This window comes from Arvicanthis niloticus, chromosome 5 (genome assembly GCF_011762505.2).
Source record: "Arvicanthis niloticus isolate mArvNil1 chromosome 5, mArvNil1.pat.X, whole genome shotgun sequence".
NCBI classification, from domain to species: domain Eukaryota; kingdom Metazoa; phylum Chordata; class Mammalia; order Rodentia; family Muridae; genus Arvicanthis; species Arvicanthis niloticus.
In genome coordinates, this window is record NC_047662.1 from 98,451,273 (window position 1) to 98,463,803 (window position 12,531).

Here is a 12,531-nt window from a genome sequence, read left to right on the forward strand (position 1 = left end):
AGCTGTGTGCCCAAGCTAGCTATAAAAAATTATTATAGTTAATAAACCAGGACTCCAAGCCATAAACCTGGACGACTGGCTTAGAGGTTCTCCTTGGACACTGGCAGCCAGCCTCTTGCTTGGAGAAATGAGGGGAGACAGATTTGAGATTGAACCCCAGACTCACGGCAGAGCCTGCTAACTGCCCATGGCTGAGCCTCACATTCTCCGGGCGGAAAGTATCTGCTACTCGGTAGTTTTTCCCCATTAAGGCCAGGCTCCAGCCACCCTGGCCTCTAAGAGCAAACACCCAACAAGGATTCTTGTGGGACGGGTGCAGGAGTGCTGGGTGCCCCCTCCGCACAGTGTGCTTAAGGACTGAGGGAGCCCGCCACTTCTGCTTTCCCATGGGAGGGGAATGGCAAGAGCTCGGGAACACGAGACCTTGAGACACCATGCTAAGAACATTGGTCTCTACATGCTGTCCCCTCACAGTCTAGCCCACAGGCAAGAAAATAAAGTTGACTTACTTGTAAGCTGGCAGTGACACATGGGCTAGCTTGTCACAGAGCTTACCTGACCCTTTCTGATACTTCCTAGAGCAAGAGTACTTTGTCAGCACCTGAAGTCCCAAGTCCCCTATTTTAAGAATAAGGCTTCAGGTTAGCCTAGTGACGTCCTTAAGGGCCCTGTCTCCAGAGATGGTCACATCCTAAATGCTAGGAATTCATGTTGGCATCCGAGCTTAGAGCCTGCCCAGACAGTCTAATCAGCTATAGTGGGAGAGAGGTTGGAACACGTGTGGACACTGATATCCCAGACAGTGGGATCACCCACTTGCTCTTTCTACCGCTGCCCGAAACAGCTCAGCTCCACCCACTCCTGCAATGTCATCTTGGCTTGAGCCACATTCATCTCCTGTCATACAGATGAGTCTTCTGGATGTGTGCAAACCTGATGGGTGCTGTGGTTTGAAATCTTGAGTCAGCTCCACCATTAAGAAGTCTTGTAGCTTGTAGCCAGGTAAGCCGTCAGTCTCCTGCACCCCATCTGAAAATGAACTGCACCTGGGTTATGGGTATTTGAAGCTAAAGTGAGCAAAGACAGTGAAGATGTTTAGTCGAGTACCTGACTGTGAATCCCAACCAGCTGAGCATCCAGTCACACCACAGATACTGGTGATTGCGTCCCGGCACTCCTGATGGATCACAGCAATTCAGACGCCTGACTGATCTGAATCAACACGATGTTTAGGATACAGAAGAGGCTCCACCAATGCTTGGTATCAAGATGGACTTAAAAGAAATGTAGAAAGGAACACAGGAGGGCCCAGCCCAACTCAGCTCTCTTCTAGGTACCTGCAATCAGAGAGGCACAGGAAGTAGCTGCTGCTTCCTTGGAACGACAGTTCTCAAGTGCTGGTGCCCAGCTCTCTGATAGGCACTGACAGCCTATCTCTTCTGGAGGCGCCCACTGCAGGTCCTCCTGGCTCCTGGCCAGGCTGTTTGTGAATGTGTTCCACTTTCAGATGACCGTGACCATTCTCCTCACACTCTTAAGAAAACCTCATTGTTGAATTGTCACTGGCCCAGGGCATGATGGGAAGGCAGCCACCTAACCACCTAATGCAGAAAATCTAAGGCATTTGTTCCCAGGTGAATAAGTTAAGGGGAGTTTCACGTATGAGGCCTCAGACAAGGCTCCATATCTGAGGGGCTGCTATGAGCCCCCTGTGACCCCTTTCTGTTCATACCCCCTCAGACTTTCTTGCCTTCCCTCAAGGTTCTATGTTGAATCCTAACCTAGGAACTGACATGTGTCTAAGATATATTTTCACAGCTGATTTCTCTCCAGGATGCCAGCCTCTGGGAGGCTTCATGAATATTATTTCTTCTACTCAATGTACACTGATTCCTTTTCCCAGCTTTGGGATACATGAAGGGTCTCTCAGAGTCTGTCCAGGTCATTGATTTATAAAACAAAACAAGCAGCAAGGAGCCAGAGCCCTGTATAGAGAAGAGCCTATGACCCTCAACTCGAGACCTCTGTGGAGGGGGACTGCACATGGGCAGAGCCAAGACAGCAATGATGGAATGTACTAGAACCTAGTAGAGAAGTCACTGTCTTTGGTTTCTGTGCTTCTGTGGGTGAAGCCACAGAAAGAAACTGGACAGTGTGTCACAATGGCTGCACTTGCTTCCTGAGGGTTAGGAGCTCGTCATGGGACAACTCCCATTTCTTCTATAGAAATACGGCTTAATTATTAAGTTCAGGAACAAAGAACTCTGCTGTCTGGGTCACCTAGTGTGGTCTTATCACTGTGTGACAATAAGGGCTTTCTGGGGTTGGGAATGATTCTTGACTGGGAATTGCTTTTCTCTCTTTGAGAACGAATTTATAGTTGGCTTCCATTCCTTCTGTGTTCACCAATAGACCTGAGAACCAAATACATTAATAAATAAAACCAAACGCCACAGCCAGGCATTCCATGACTTTTGATCTGGAAGAAAATGATTTTTGCAGACTGTCCTGAGAAGGCTTGGCTCTCAAGAAGCCATTGAGTTGGTAGGACCAGAAGTCATTCGAAGGATACTTTTATAACATAAACAGTGAGAGTCACTTAAATCTAAAGGCATGCAGAGACAGAATAAGAGGCCTGAGCTGGGAGAATCAAAAACCAGGTCTTCTCTAAGAGCAGTGTGGCTTCTAGGGATAGAGTCTTGATCAGTCTTTACAAAACTTGGTGAACTCTGTCACTGTTGTAGGGGTGAATGTGGAAGGTGATGGGGAAGAGAAGGGGGGAGCCAATTAATACCTTTCTCAGGTGAGTTTTCATACTCAGGACTGGGTTAATTCGCACCATAGCTGGCTGTTTTAAATGTGTCCCTGCCTGGGGGCTGTAGCTCAGTTGGTAGAGAGCTTACCCAGCATGCATCTGGCCCTAAGTTCCGCCCCCATCACTGCCGGAAACAGAATATGTTGGCCTAGCTATGTAACCTTAACACCTGGAAGGCAGAGGTGAGAGGATTAGGAGTTTAAGATCATCCTTGGCTACATAGTAAGATCTAGGACAGCCTGGGCTACATGAGACTTTATCTCAACAATTGGAAACGAGAGCAAGGCAAGCCCCCTGGTGGTGTTTCTGTCTTGCAGTCCCCTTGCTGTTCTGCCTTTGGCCATGAGTTGAAACACAGTGGGCCCTCTCCAGAAGTACAGAAGATGCTGGCAAGATGCTCCCACCTTCCCCGGCTGCATAACTGTGGGACAAAGCTACCCCGTTGTTTATAAATTATAATTATTCTCAGGAAAACTAAGCAACCAGGCGTAAGTCCCCTCCTGCCTTGGGCTGCACTTGAGTGAGGTATCGGCTGGAGGGCTCAGAGTTGTATCTGAGCGCTCTTCTGTCTACAGCTGCTTGTTCTGAAGGTGTCGCTGGTTCTCACACCTCATTACCGACAGAAGACTCACACCTCTGGGCATCTCTCCTGATCAACTCTGGCTCTTCATCACAGGAAACTAGCATTGAGCCAACGAGAAACAGTCATTCTGGCTTTGTCCACACGGTGGCGCCTTTCCAGGATGCTAATTGCAGAAACCGTAGAAACCCAGCAAAGCATGGGAAGAGGAAAGGTAAATGTGCCTTCTAGTTTCACTCTGAAACACTGCCCAGAAGCAACTGAGACGAGGAAAAGGCTTTTTTTCAGCTTCTCTGTTACAGCTCATCAACGAGGGAAGTGCGGACAGGTGCTCAAGCAGAAACACTGCGTGCTGGCTTGCTCACCGGCTCACTTAGCTTTCTTATATAACCCAGGACCACTTGCCTAGGGTCTGTGTTGCCCAAAGTGGGCTGGACTCTCCTACATCAGTTAATAAGATATCTCCTGCTAGACATGCCCACAGGTCAGTCCTACCTAGGCATTTCCTCAACTGAGGCACATGACCAAAAGCTGTGTCTAGGGCAGAGAATAATTTGGCATTTTTTAAAAAATGGGTCTTCAGTTACCTAGATATTAAAGTAATAACACCTGCCACCACTATCACACAGACCTCTTCTCTAATGCTAGGTGTACACGGGAAGCTGCTGGATGTCTCCATTGGCAGTGTATGGTGTGGCCAAGTAGACAGGCTGTCAGAGGTAGAAGTTCACACGGGTGGTTGGCAACACTTTCTCTCTCAAGTAGTAGTGTGCGGTAAAGCCTTCTCAGATGTGACTGGGTAGATCTGTGGGATGAAGCACTTTTTCTGTCGAATGCTGATGTGCAGAAAATAACAGTTGGGGGAACACCAGATGCATATGCTTTGCAAGGCTGGAAAACAGAGTTAAACTTAAATGTCAACTTTTCAGAGGTGATTAGCCTGGCCAGAGTCAAGGCTTTTCCATATATAAGACTAACTATTCTCCCAACTGGCAAACTGTAACCAGGACCTGCCTGGAGGAATGATTGATATATATATATATATATATATATATATATATATATATATATATATATATATATATAGTTTCTGCACAGGCTACTGTTTATTAAATATGTCACTGTGTAAAGGTCAAGGGATCTTGCTTCAGTAGTGGGACATAAAGAGTTTTGTTTTGGTATGGGACAGAACTCTCCTTAAAGCCCTGCCCCACCCCCACCCCCATGCAGTGTGGGTGTCTTAGCACCAAGGCAGTACTCTGAGATAACCAGCTTGTGACCTGCCAGGCCTCTCTCCAGGCCTCTCTCCATCTCCTTCTACACCAGGCTGTGCCTTGCTCCCTGTGGTCCTCAGGCCTCCTGACTCTGCTTTTAATGCCCACTGTTGCGATTTCTGCTTATCCCCCACACACAACCTCCCCAGGAAACAGCTTCTAACACTTAGAGTCACTTGAGGAATTAACTTCTCCCCAACTTTCTGTGCCCTTCCTCCCCAGTACTTTTCTATTGTCACACTCATGGGTGGGGCTGGAGGGGCTCACCAGTTAAGAGTGTTTGCTTCTATCTCTATCAGAGAGCCTAGGTTCAGTTCCCAGCAGCTACATGGTGACTCACAGCCATCCATAACTCCAGTTCCAGAGGATCCAACTCTCCTTTTGTAGGGCAGTGGGCTGTGAGAAGCAGCTGGGTGCTTGTTTGAGCATGAGTTTCGAACCCCAGAACCTTTATCAGACGCAGGAGTTCAGCTCTGCTCCCAGGCCCTGGTTCTTTTCACTTAGCTTCAGTCCTCCAACAACCCCTCCCACAGAGAGGTTTATGACCATCGGTCAGGAGGAACGGTCCCTCAGGCTCTCCCACACGCAGATGAGGTATCTCCAAGCTCTCAGGTCAAGCCAATAGATATTATCTGCTGTCAGACCCTAACCCACCCCCAAAACTGTATATAAGGGCTCTATTTAGGGGAAGTAAAGACACGCATGTTCAAGAATCATCCTGGTGTCCGAGAGTTTTTGTCACAAGAGCTGTAACACTTGGGGAGAGCTCTGCTCTCCCAGAACCTGCCTAGGACACCAAGCTGTCTCCTTGCCAGCTAGCCGGTTCAGCACGGAGAGACAGGTGCAGCACCTGAGAGAGACCCGTCAGAGACAGCGACGTTGGGAGATCATCGTGAGACACCCTCCAGAACAAGGAACCCACATCCTTTGACCTCTGAGTGCACCAGTCACACATACGGTACACAAGCATTTATGTAGGCAAAATACTCATATGCATAAAAATAAATTTAAAATAAATAAAATGAAACAACAACAAGACATATTTCTTAAAAAAAAAAAAAATCCCAGGCATGGTGGTGCATACCTTTAATCTTAGCACTCAGAAGACAGAGTCAGTGGAATCTCTGTGAGTTCAAAGCTCACCTAAACTACACAGAGCATCCAGCCGGTGCTACATAAAGACACTCTGTCTCAAAACAGACAAATATAAAAGGAATACTGATGCCTTGCCTCCCCCAGGCCACCTTCTTGAGTGTCCTACGCTGGGTCCAGGACAGGCTTGGCATGCAGTGGGAGCCCCCAGAAAGTTTACCGAATGAAGGATGAGCAAACGAATGAATGGCCGTGTGGGGTGAGCTGAGACCCTCACTCAGCGGTGCCTTGACAAAAAAGAAAGCGCCCAGCTCTTCCACCGACCTGGTCAGAAAGGGATCTACCTCCACACACAGGAATGGTGCTGACTTGAAAGAAGGGCTAAGGCCTGCTCAAAGGAGGCCTTTCCTTACAGGAGGCAGGCTACCTTCTGAGAAAACGCATCCTGCCGGCAATGCAGCTTCTCTTCCAGAGATCACTGAGGAAAGCAGCAATGGATCTTTCATAGGAGAGGAAGTTCTGGGGCTTCTGCTTGGCCCTGGGTCTCTTATCCCATAATAGCTGTACTCTGTGTGTCAGGGTCAAGATGAGACCTACCAGTTGTCAAGGGTGTCTGTCCATTCAGGAACCCTGGAGATTGCTCCAGAATGGAGGCCCTGTGATCTGAACCAGGAAATGTGGGTGCCATCAGCCCTACTGAGCTGTGACTCACTATAAAGAATGGCCAGAGAGAAACACACAGAAAGCATCTTCTCAGAGCCCCTGAGGGCAGCACACATCATTTCAAACAGAAGTGCCATGACTAGGTTAAGTCTGAAGACTGAGTGGGAGAGCCAGGCTCTTCACGGCACTGATTCAAATCCACTTTGGGACATCAGATGCGAGCTTCTCCCATCTTGTAGAGTACGGCTTCAACTCTCTTCTCACAGTGCCTTTTCTCAAAGAAATTTCTGTATCAGTAAGCAGGTCAATAAAATAGGTTTATAAATAGAACACTTACTGGTAATAAATCAGAGAGAAATTTACTTTAAAGCCATTCTTCGGTAGACATACAGCTTTAACTTTTATTAAGGATTAAAGCAGATTTACATACCACGGATGTGACGTGGTTGTCCCATAATGACTGCAGTAAATTTTCCCACCAATTAATGGAATCCCTCACAGGTGTGCTCAGAGGTCCGCCTCCCAGGCCTTCTAGATTCAGTCAGGTTGACACCACCAGTCATCACAGAAACCCACACATCCTGCTGCCTCTTATGGAGTATCTGGTAGTTAAAGGCGCACTTGGCTTCTGCTGTTCTGGGAACCTGTCCAACTGGACTGGCATTTAAGAAGCCACCTTTATGGCAGAATCTCCTGTTGTCATATGTGGATGACAAAGGAGAGCCACATTTTTTAAAAAAGGCTTTCCAAATGTGTGTGTGTATGTATGTATGTGTGTGTATGTGTGTGCATGTGTACACATGTGTATGTGTGCACGTGTGTGTTTGTGTGTTTGCGAACACATGCATGTATGTGTGTGCATGTGCATATCTGCATTGTACAAGTGTGTATGTGTATATGTTTATGTATGTGTGTGTGTGCGAGCATGTATCCACGTGTGTGCATGTGTAGAGACCAGAGGAAAGTGTTAAGCATCCTCTCCATTGGTCCTTTGAGGCAGGTTCTCTTGCCAAACCTAGAGCTTCCCTTTCTCAGCCGGGCAGCCTCCAACCTACAGCAGTCCTGTCCCCTCCTGTCCCCTCCTGTCCCCTCCTGTCCCCTCCATCGGCACTGGGGTTATAAACCACCCAAGACCACATCTGGCTAGTGTCTGGGTCTCGGGATCTAGTCTCAGGTCCTCACAATTGAGCAGTCAGTACTCTTAACCACTGGGTAATCGCTCCAGTCCTGTGACTTTTCTCTCCTTTTTTTTTTTTCTCTTTTTTTCTTTTGTCTTTTAATTTTTTCTATTTCTTTACTTTTTTATAAATTCCTTGAGAATTTTATAGAATTTATTTTGATCAGATTCACCCCTTCCCTATCCCCACCCTCAAATCTACATGCATCTCCTTCCCTCCTTCCCTACCCTCCCAGTGCTGTGATAAAAAAAAAGAAAGAAAGAAAACAAAAGAAAAGAAAACAAACCTCCAATAACTTGAGTTTCTGCCGCCCATATACTCTTGGATGTGTGCACCTCCACTGGAGAATGGTCAGCCTATCCGGGACCTCTCACGTCAATAAAACTAACTCTCTTTCTCCTACCAACTATGAATCATCAGGAGCGCTTCCCCTGGGGGAGGGATTTCACCTCAGCCTCCCACCTCCATGCTGGAATTTTGTCTGGCTTGCACTGGTTTTGCTCATGCTGTTTCAGCTGCTGCAGGTTTATATATGCAGCTGCCATCCTGTGTCAGCAACCACCTCTGGGCCTTACGATCTTTCTGCCCCGCCTTCCTCAGTGATGCTTGAACCCTGAAAGGAGGAGATGTGATATAAAAGACTGATTTAGGGCTAGGCATTCTTAAGTCTCTTACTCTCTGACTTGACCGGCTATGAATCTCTGTGTTAACTGACATCTACTGAAGAAAGAATTTTCTCTGATGAGTGTTGAGAGATGCACTAATCTATGGATATACCAATAATTCACTAGGAGTAGGTGTGACAAGATGTCCTCAGAGCAGAATAGCAGTGGGTTTTCTCCAGGGGCTATGACCTGTCTAACCTCATTGTTCACCGTGAGGGTGTTCATAAAGATATTTTTATTCAAGTGTGTCATGTATTTTGACCACATTTTCTCTCCCAAATCTCCCTTTCTCCTCACCACCTCCGACTAGTCCCCTTCGTTTTGCCAAAGAGTCTAGTTTATACTTTAATGTCCTACATAAGCTTATGCACACACACACACACACACACACACACACACCTCTATGTATGATCCACATATATGAGAAAGCATACATGCATACGCTATTTTTCTAGTCTGGCTCATTTCCCTTAATGTGGGGCTCTCCAGATCCATCTGTTTTCCTACAAATGACATAAATTTATCCCTCTTTATAGCTAAATAAAGCCCCAGTGTGTGTGTGTGTGTGTGTGTGTGTGTGTGTATGTGTGTGTGTGTGTGTGTGTATCCCACATTTTCTTGAACCATTAATCTGTTCTTGGGCACTGAGGCTGAGTCCACAGCTTGACTGTTGTGACTAGTGCTGTGACAGACCTGCAGGTGTCTCTGTGATATGCTGCCTTAGACGCCTTTGGGTTGATTCCCAGGAGTGGTACAGGAGTGGTAAAGACATGTGACTTTCTCAGTGTCATAGTGACAGGAACATCCCCTGAGCCCACTGGGAAACTTAGTGGGAGGGCAGGCATGCAGGTTGTTATAATAATATAATATAATATAATATAATATAATAATGTTCCATCATTGCCCTAAGACTCTCCATTGCCTCCTCAGCAACACACTAAGAAAGTTCTGGCACCACACAGAAGTCATTGCACCATGAGGTCCTAGCTAAGAATTGACTGCAGTACCACCTCCTGCTACATCAGTCTGACCCCAAGTCCAGAATCTCTCATCAGGGCATGTGGATCAATAAATGCAACTTCATATTCCAGATTTTATACTTGCCCTGTTCATGCATGTCCAGTGCCTGTTGAGACTCTGGGGGTCACAGGGAGTAAGTCCCGGGGTCTTCAGTAAGGAAATGCCAGGCAAGCTTCCTCCAGCAAAGGAGACTCTTCTTCTTTGGAGTCCACACTGATATCCCCCTATCAAGTTTCAGGTGCTCACCGTTTCCAAACCCACGTTCTGACTTCGGCACTGGATCCGGCTTAGGCTGTGGATCCGGCTTAGGCTGTGATTATATGCAGTCCACACAACTAAACTGCATCCGTCATTTTCAGCAACGCTGGCCCTGCAGCTAAGAAATACGTCCCTCACTTGTTATTTTCATAAATAATTTAAGTGATTATCGGAGCTTATTTCTAGTGAAGCTCTCTGGCTGTTTGGTTGTGATCCGTCTTTGAGGGCTGTTTCCCGGGACCACTTCCGGTATCGGTTAATACGTCCTTCGGGATTTTATCAGATAACGGGAGAAAATTTAATGGAAGAAATTGTTAGCTAAGTAAGTCACGGGAGGCAAGTGCAGGAAGCAGCTGCTGCCCTCAGGACTAGAACAAAGGGAGGTTGGAATAATTCCAACTTGGAATCCCAGAGGAGAGGAGCTTTGGTGCAGAACCCCACACCTCGGCAGGGTCATACTGCTCAGCTGATAGGCGTGCCACCAGCCTTGCAGAAGGGACACTGTGAGTAAGGCTGGGGTAGTCCACTCTGACCTGGGCTGGACTGATAGGACATTCTCCCATCAGTACAAGAGCCACAGGATCATGGCTCAGCTCTCTGCCCCAGCAGCCGCTCTGCGCCAGGCCCTGATCTTGCTCTGTGTCGACACAGTACAGAGTCAGCTGAAGGTGAGAGAATTGTGAGGTCCCCTCTCTATACCTCCTCCCTCATCCATGTCCCTGCTCTCCGAATGTCCTATTATCCCAGCCCTAAACCCTGACCTCCTCCTGTCCTGTCCAGCCAGACCTCTTGGATCTGCTTGGTCTATCTCTCTGCACAGTGGCCTGGAACAGATACCCAGAGAGAAAACTGTGCGCCCCTTGACCTAATGCACCCTGTCCAGTGCCGGTCTCACTGCTCTATTTAGCTTTCCAGCAAGAAGAGGAATCCTCCGCGGTTCTTTTGTTCTGCGGCTTAGCATCTGAATGCATGTCTTTGCAGAAGTCTGCATCTTGCTGTGCTCACTGTATACATCGTTGAAGCCAAGCATGTTCCTTGAAAACCCCTGCACATCACTCACAAGACTCTTCCCCTGCTCTGAGGTGCTCCACTGGGAGTCTAAAAACACAGAGAGGCCTTCCAGGAGCGGCCTGGTGTCGGGCTATTCATGAGAGTGCCCTTGTAGTGCCCCACTGGAATAGGGACACCCGCTATTCATTGGATGAAATGGACAACTATGCATGCATCCACATTGGGCCATTAATTGGTTTTTCCTTGTGTTTATGCCCAGGCCCTGTGTGTGGCAAAAAGTCACATCCATTCTTATTGCTTAATCACTACCTAGGTGCCTGGGATCTCACCACCTGCCCCAGTTCCCTTCCCTATGAGGAGAGTTCACCCCCATCATTTCCCATAATCCTATGGGGCTCCCATCTGTGGCCCACAGTGTTAGTTGGATCCCTGAGAAGCGTACTGAGAGAAATAACTGACTCTGCTGGGCTATGGACTGGGGCAATTTAAAAGAGACAGCGGTGATCATCTTCAAAGCCTGGTATGTTTCCCCACCCAGACACACTCAGACTTTGATGCCCCAGGCTCAGGGCTGGAAAATGAATCCTTTGCTTTAATTCTCAGGGCCATTATGCATACATAATGCTTTCCCTACCATTTAAAAGGAATGTAGATCGTATGTAAATGCGCCTCTGTGGGATTGTATATTCCAACCTGCATTAAGCACACATGAATTTCACAGTGACATCATTCAGCGTCTGCTCGCTTCCTTGGTGCCTGCATAAAAAGCCGAGAAATCCCATGCTGTAGACATTTGTCATGTCTAGGTCACCCTGGCCTCACAGACTACTTTGGACCTCAGGAATGATGGCTCAGTTTGAAGGATTTTTCGATCACCTCTTCCAACATCTAATACTTTGATCCCTTCCGTAGCTTCCAAGATTCGCCCTTAAACGCATCCACTGACAGGGAGCTCACTCACTCTGAAGCAGACTGCTCTCTGCCTGGACACTGATGGAGCCAAGCACCGGGTTACAGGAAGGTTGTCCCTGAAAGGCAATGCACAGTCTATCACTTTTGTCTCCAAATCCTGTTTTGTTGCATGAACATTGTTTCCTTCACATCATTAAATGAACTCTCTCTCTCTCTCTCTCTCTCTCTCTCTCTCTCTCTCTCTCTCTCTCCCTCCCTCTTTCTCCTGCATCCGTGCATATGCCATACACAGATGTGCATTTTATAAGGTCCATCACAATAAGCGATACATTATAAACACCTTTGAATTTCCATTAGCCTACACCTAGCTCATTTTAATGTCTACCTGGTCCTCTGTTGTCAGATGGACCATAATTTACTCAATCATTAGAGTGTTTCCAAGTTTTTGACACAGTAGCCGACTCAGAGATGAAATCTTCAAATGGAGCAATTCTTTTCATTTCTTTTCCTTCCATCCTTTCTCTCTCTCTCTCTCTCTCTCTCTCTCTCTCTAAGCATGTCTTACTTATTTTTATTTTATGTGTATTGATGTTTTGCCTGTCTAAATTTCTATGTGAGGAGATTTCCCAGGTCCTCTGAAAAGGCAGTCAGTGCTCTTCACCGCTGAGCCATCTATCCAGCCAAAGAGCGATTAATTTCTTAGGAAAGAGTCAAAGATGGGGTCAGAGTCAAGAGGTGTGAACAGGTGAAGAGGCCGGTCTAGGTCAACCCGCAGCTGTCTTGAGTTGACTGGAATCTTAGTAGTGAACGTGTGCCGAGAGATTTCCCAGCATTCTTCTCCTCATTCTTCACTCTTTACCTGCACTCCCCAAGGCATGGGCCAGCTCTGCTCCACGGGGCCCTTTGTAAGGTAAGAGCTTGAGTGAATAGCCATGTGGCTCTGCTCAATGGCTCTGCTCTGCTCACCACACAAAGTGGCTTCCACAAGGGCTTCTTTCCGGGATAAGGGCCTCCCCCAGAGAACTGCAGACTGGGCAGGAATTGAGTTAATAAGAAAGGAAAC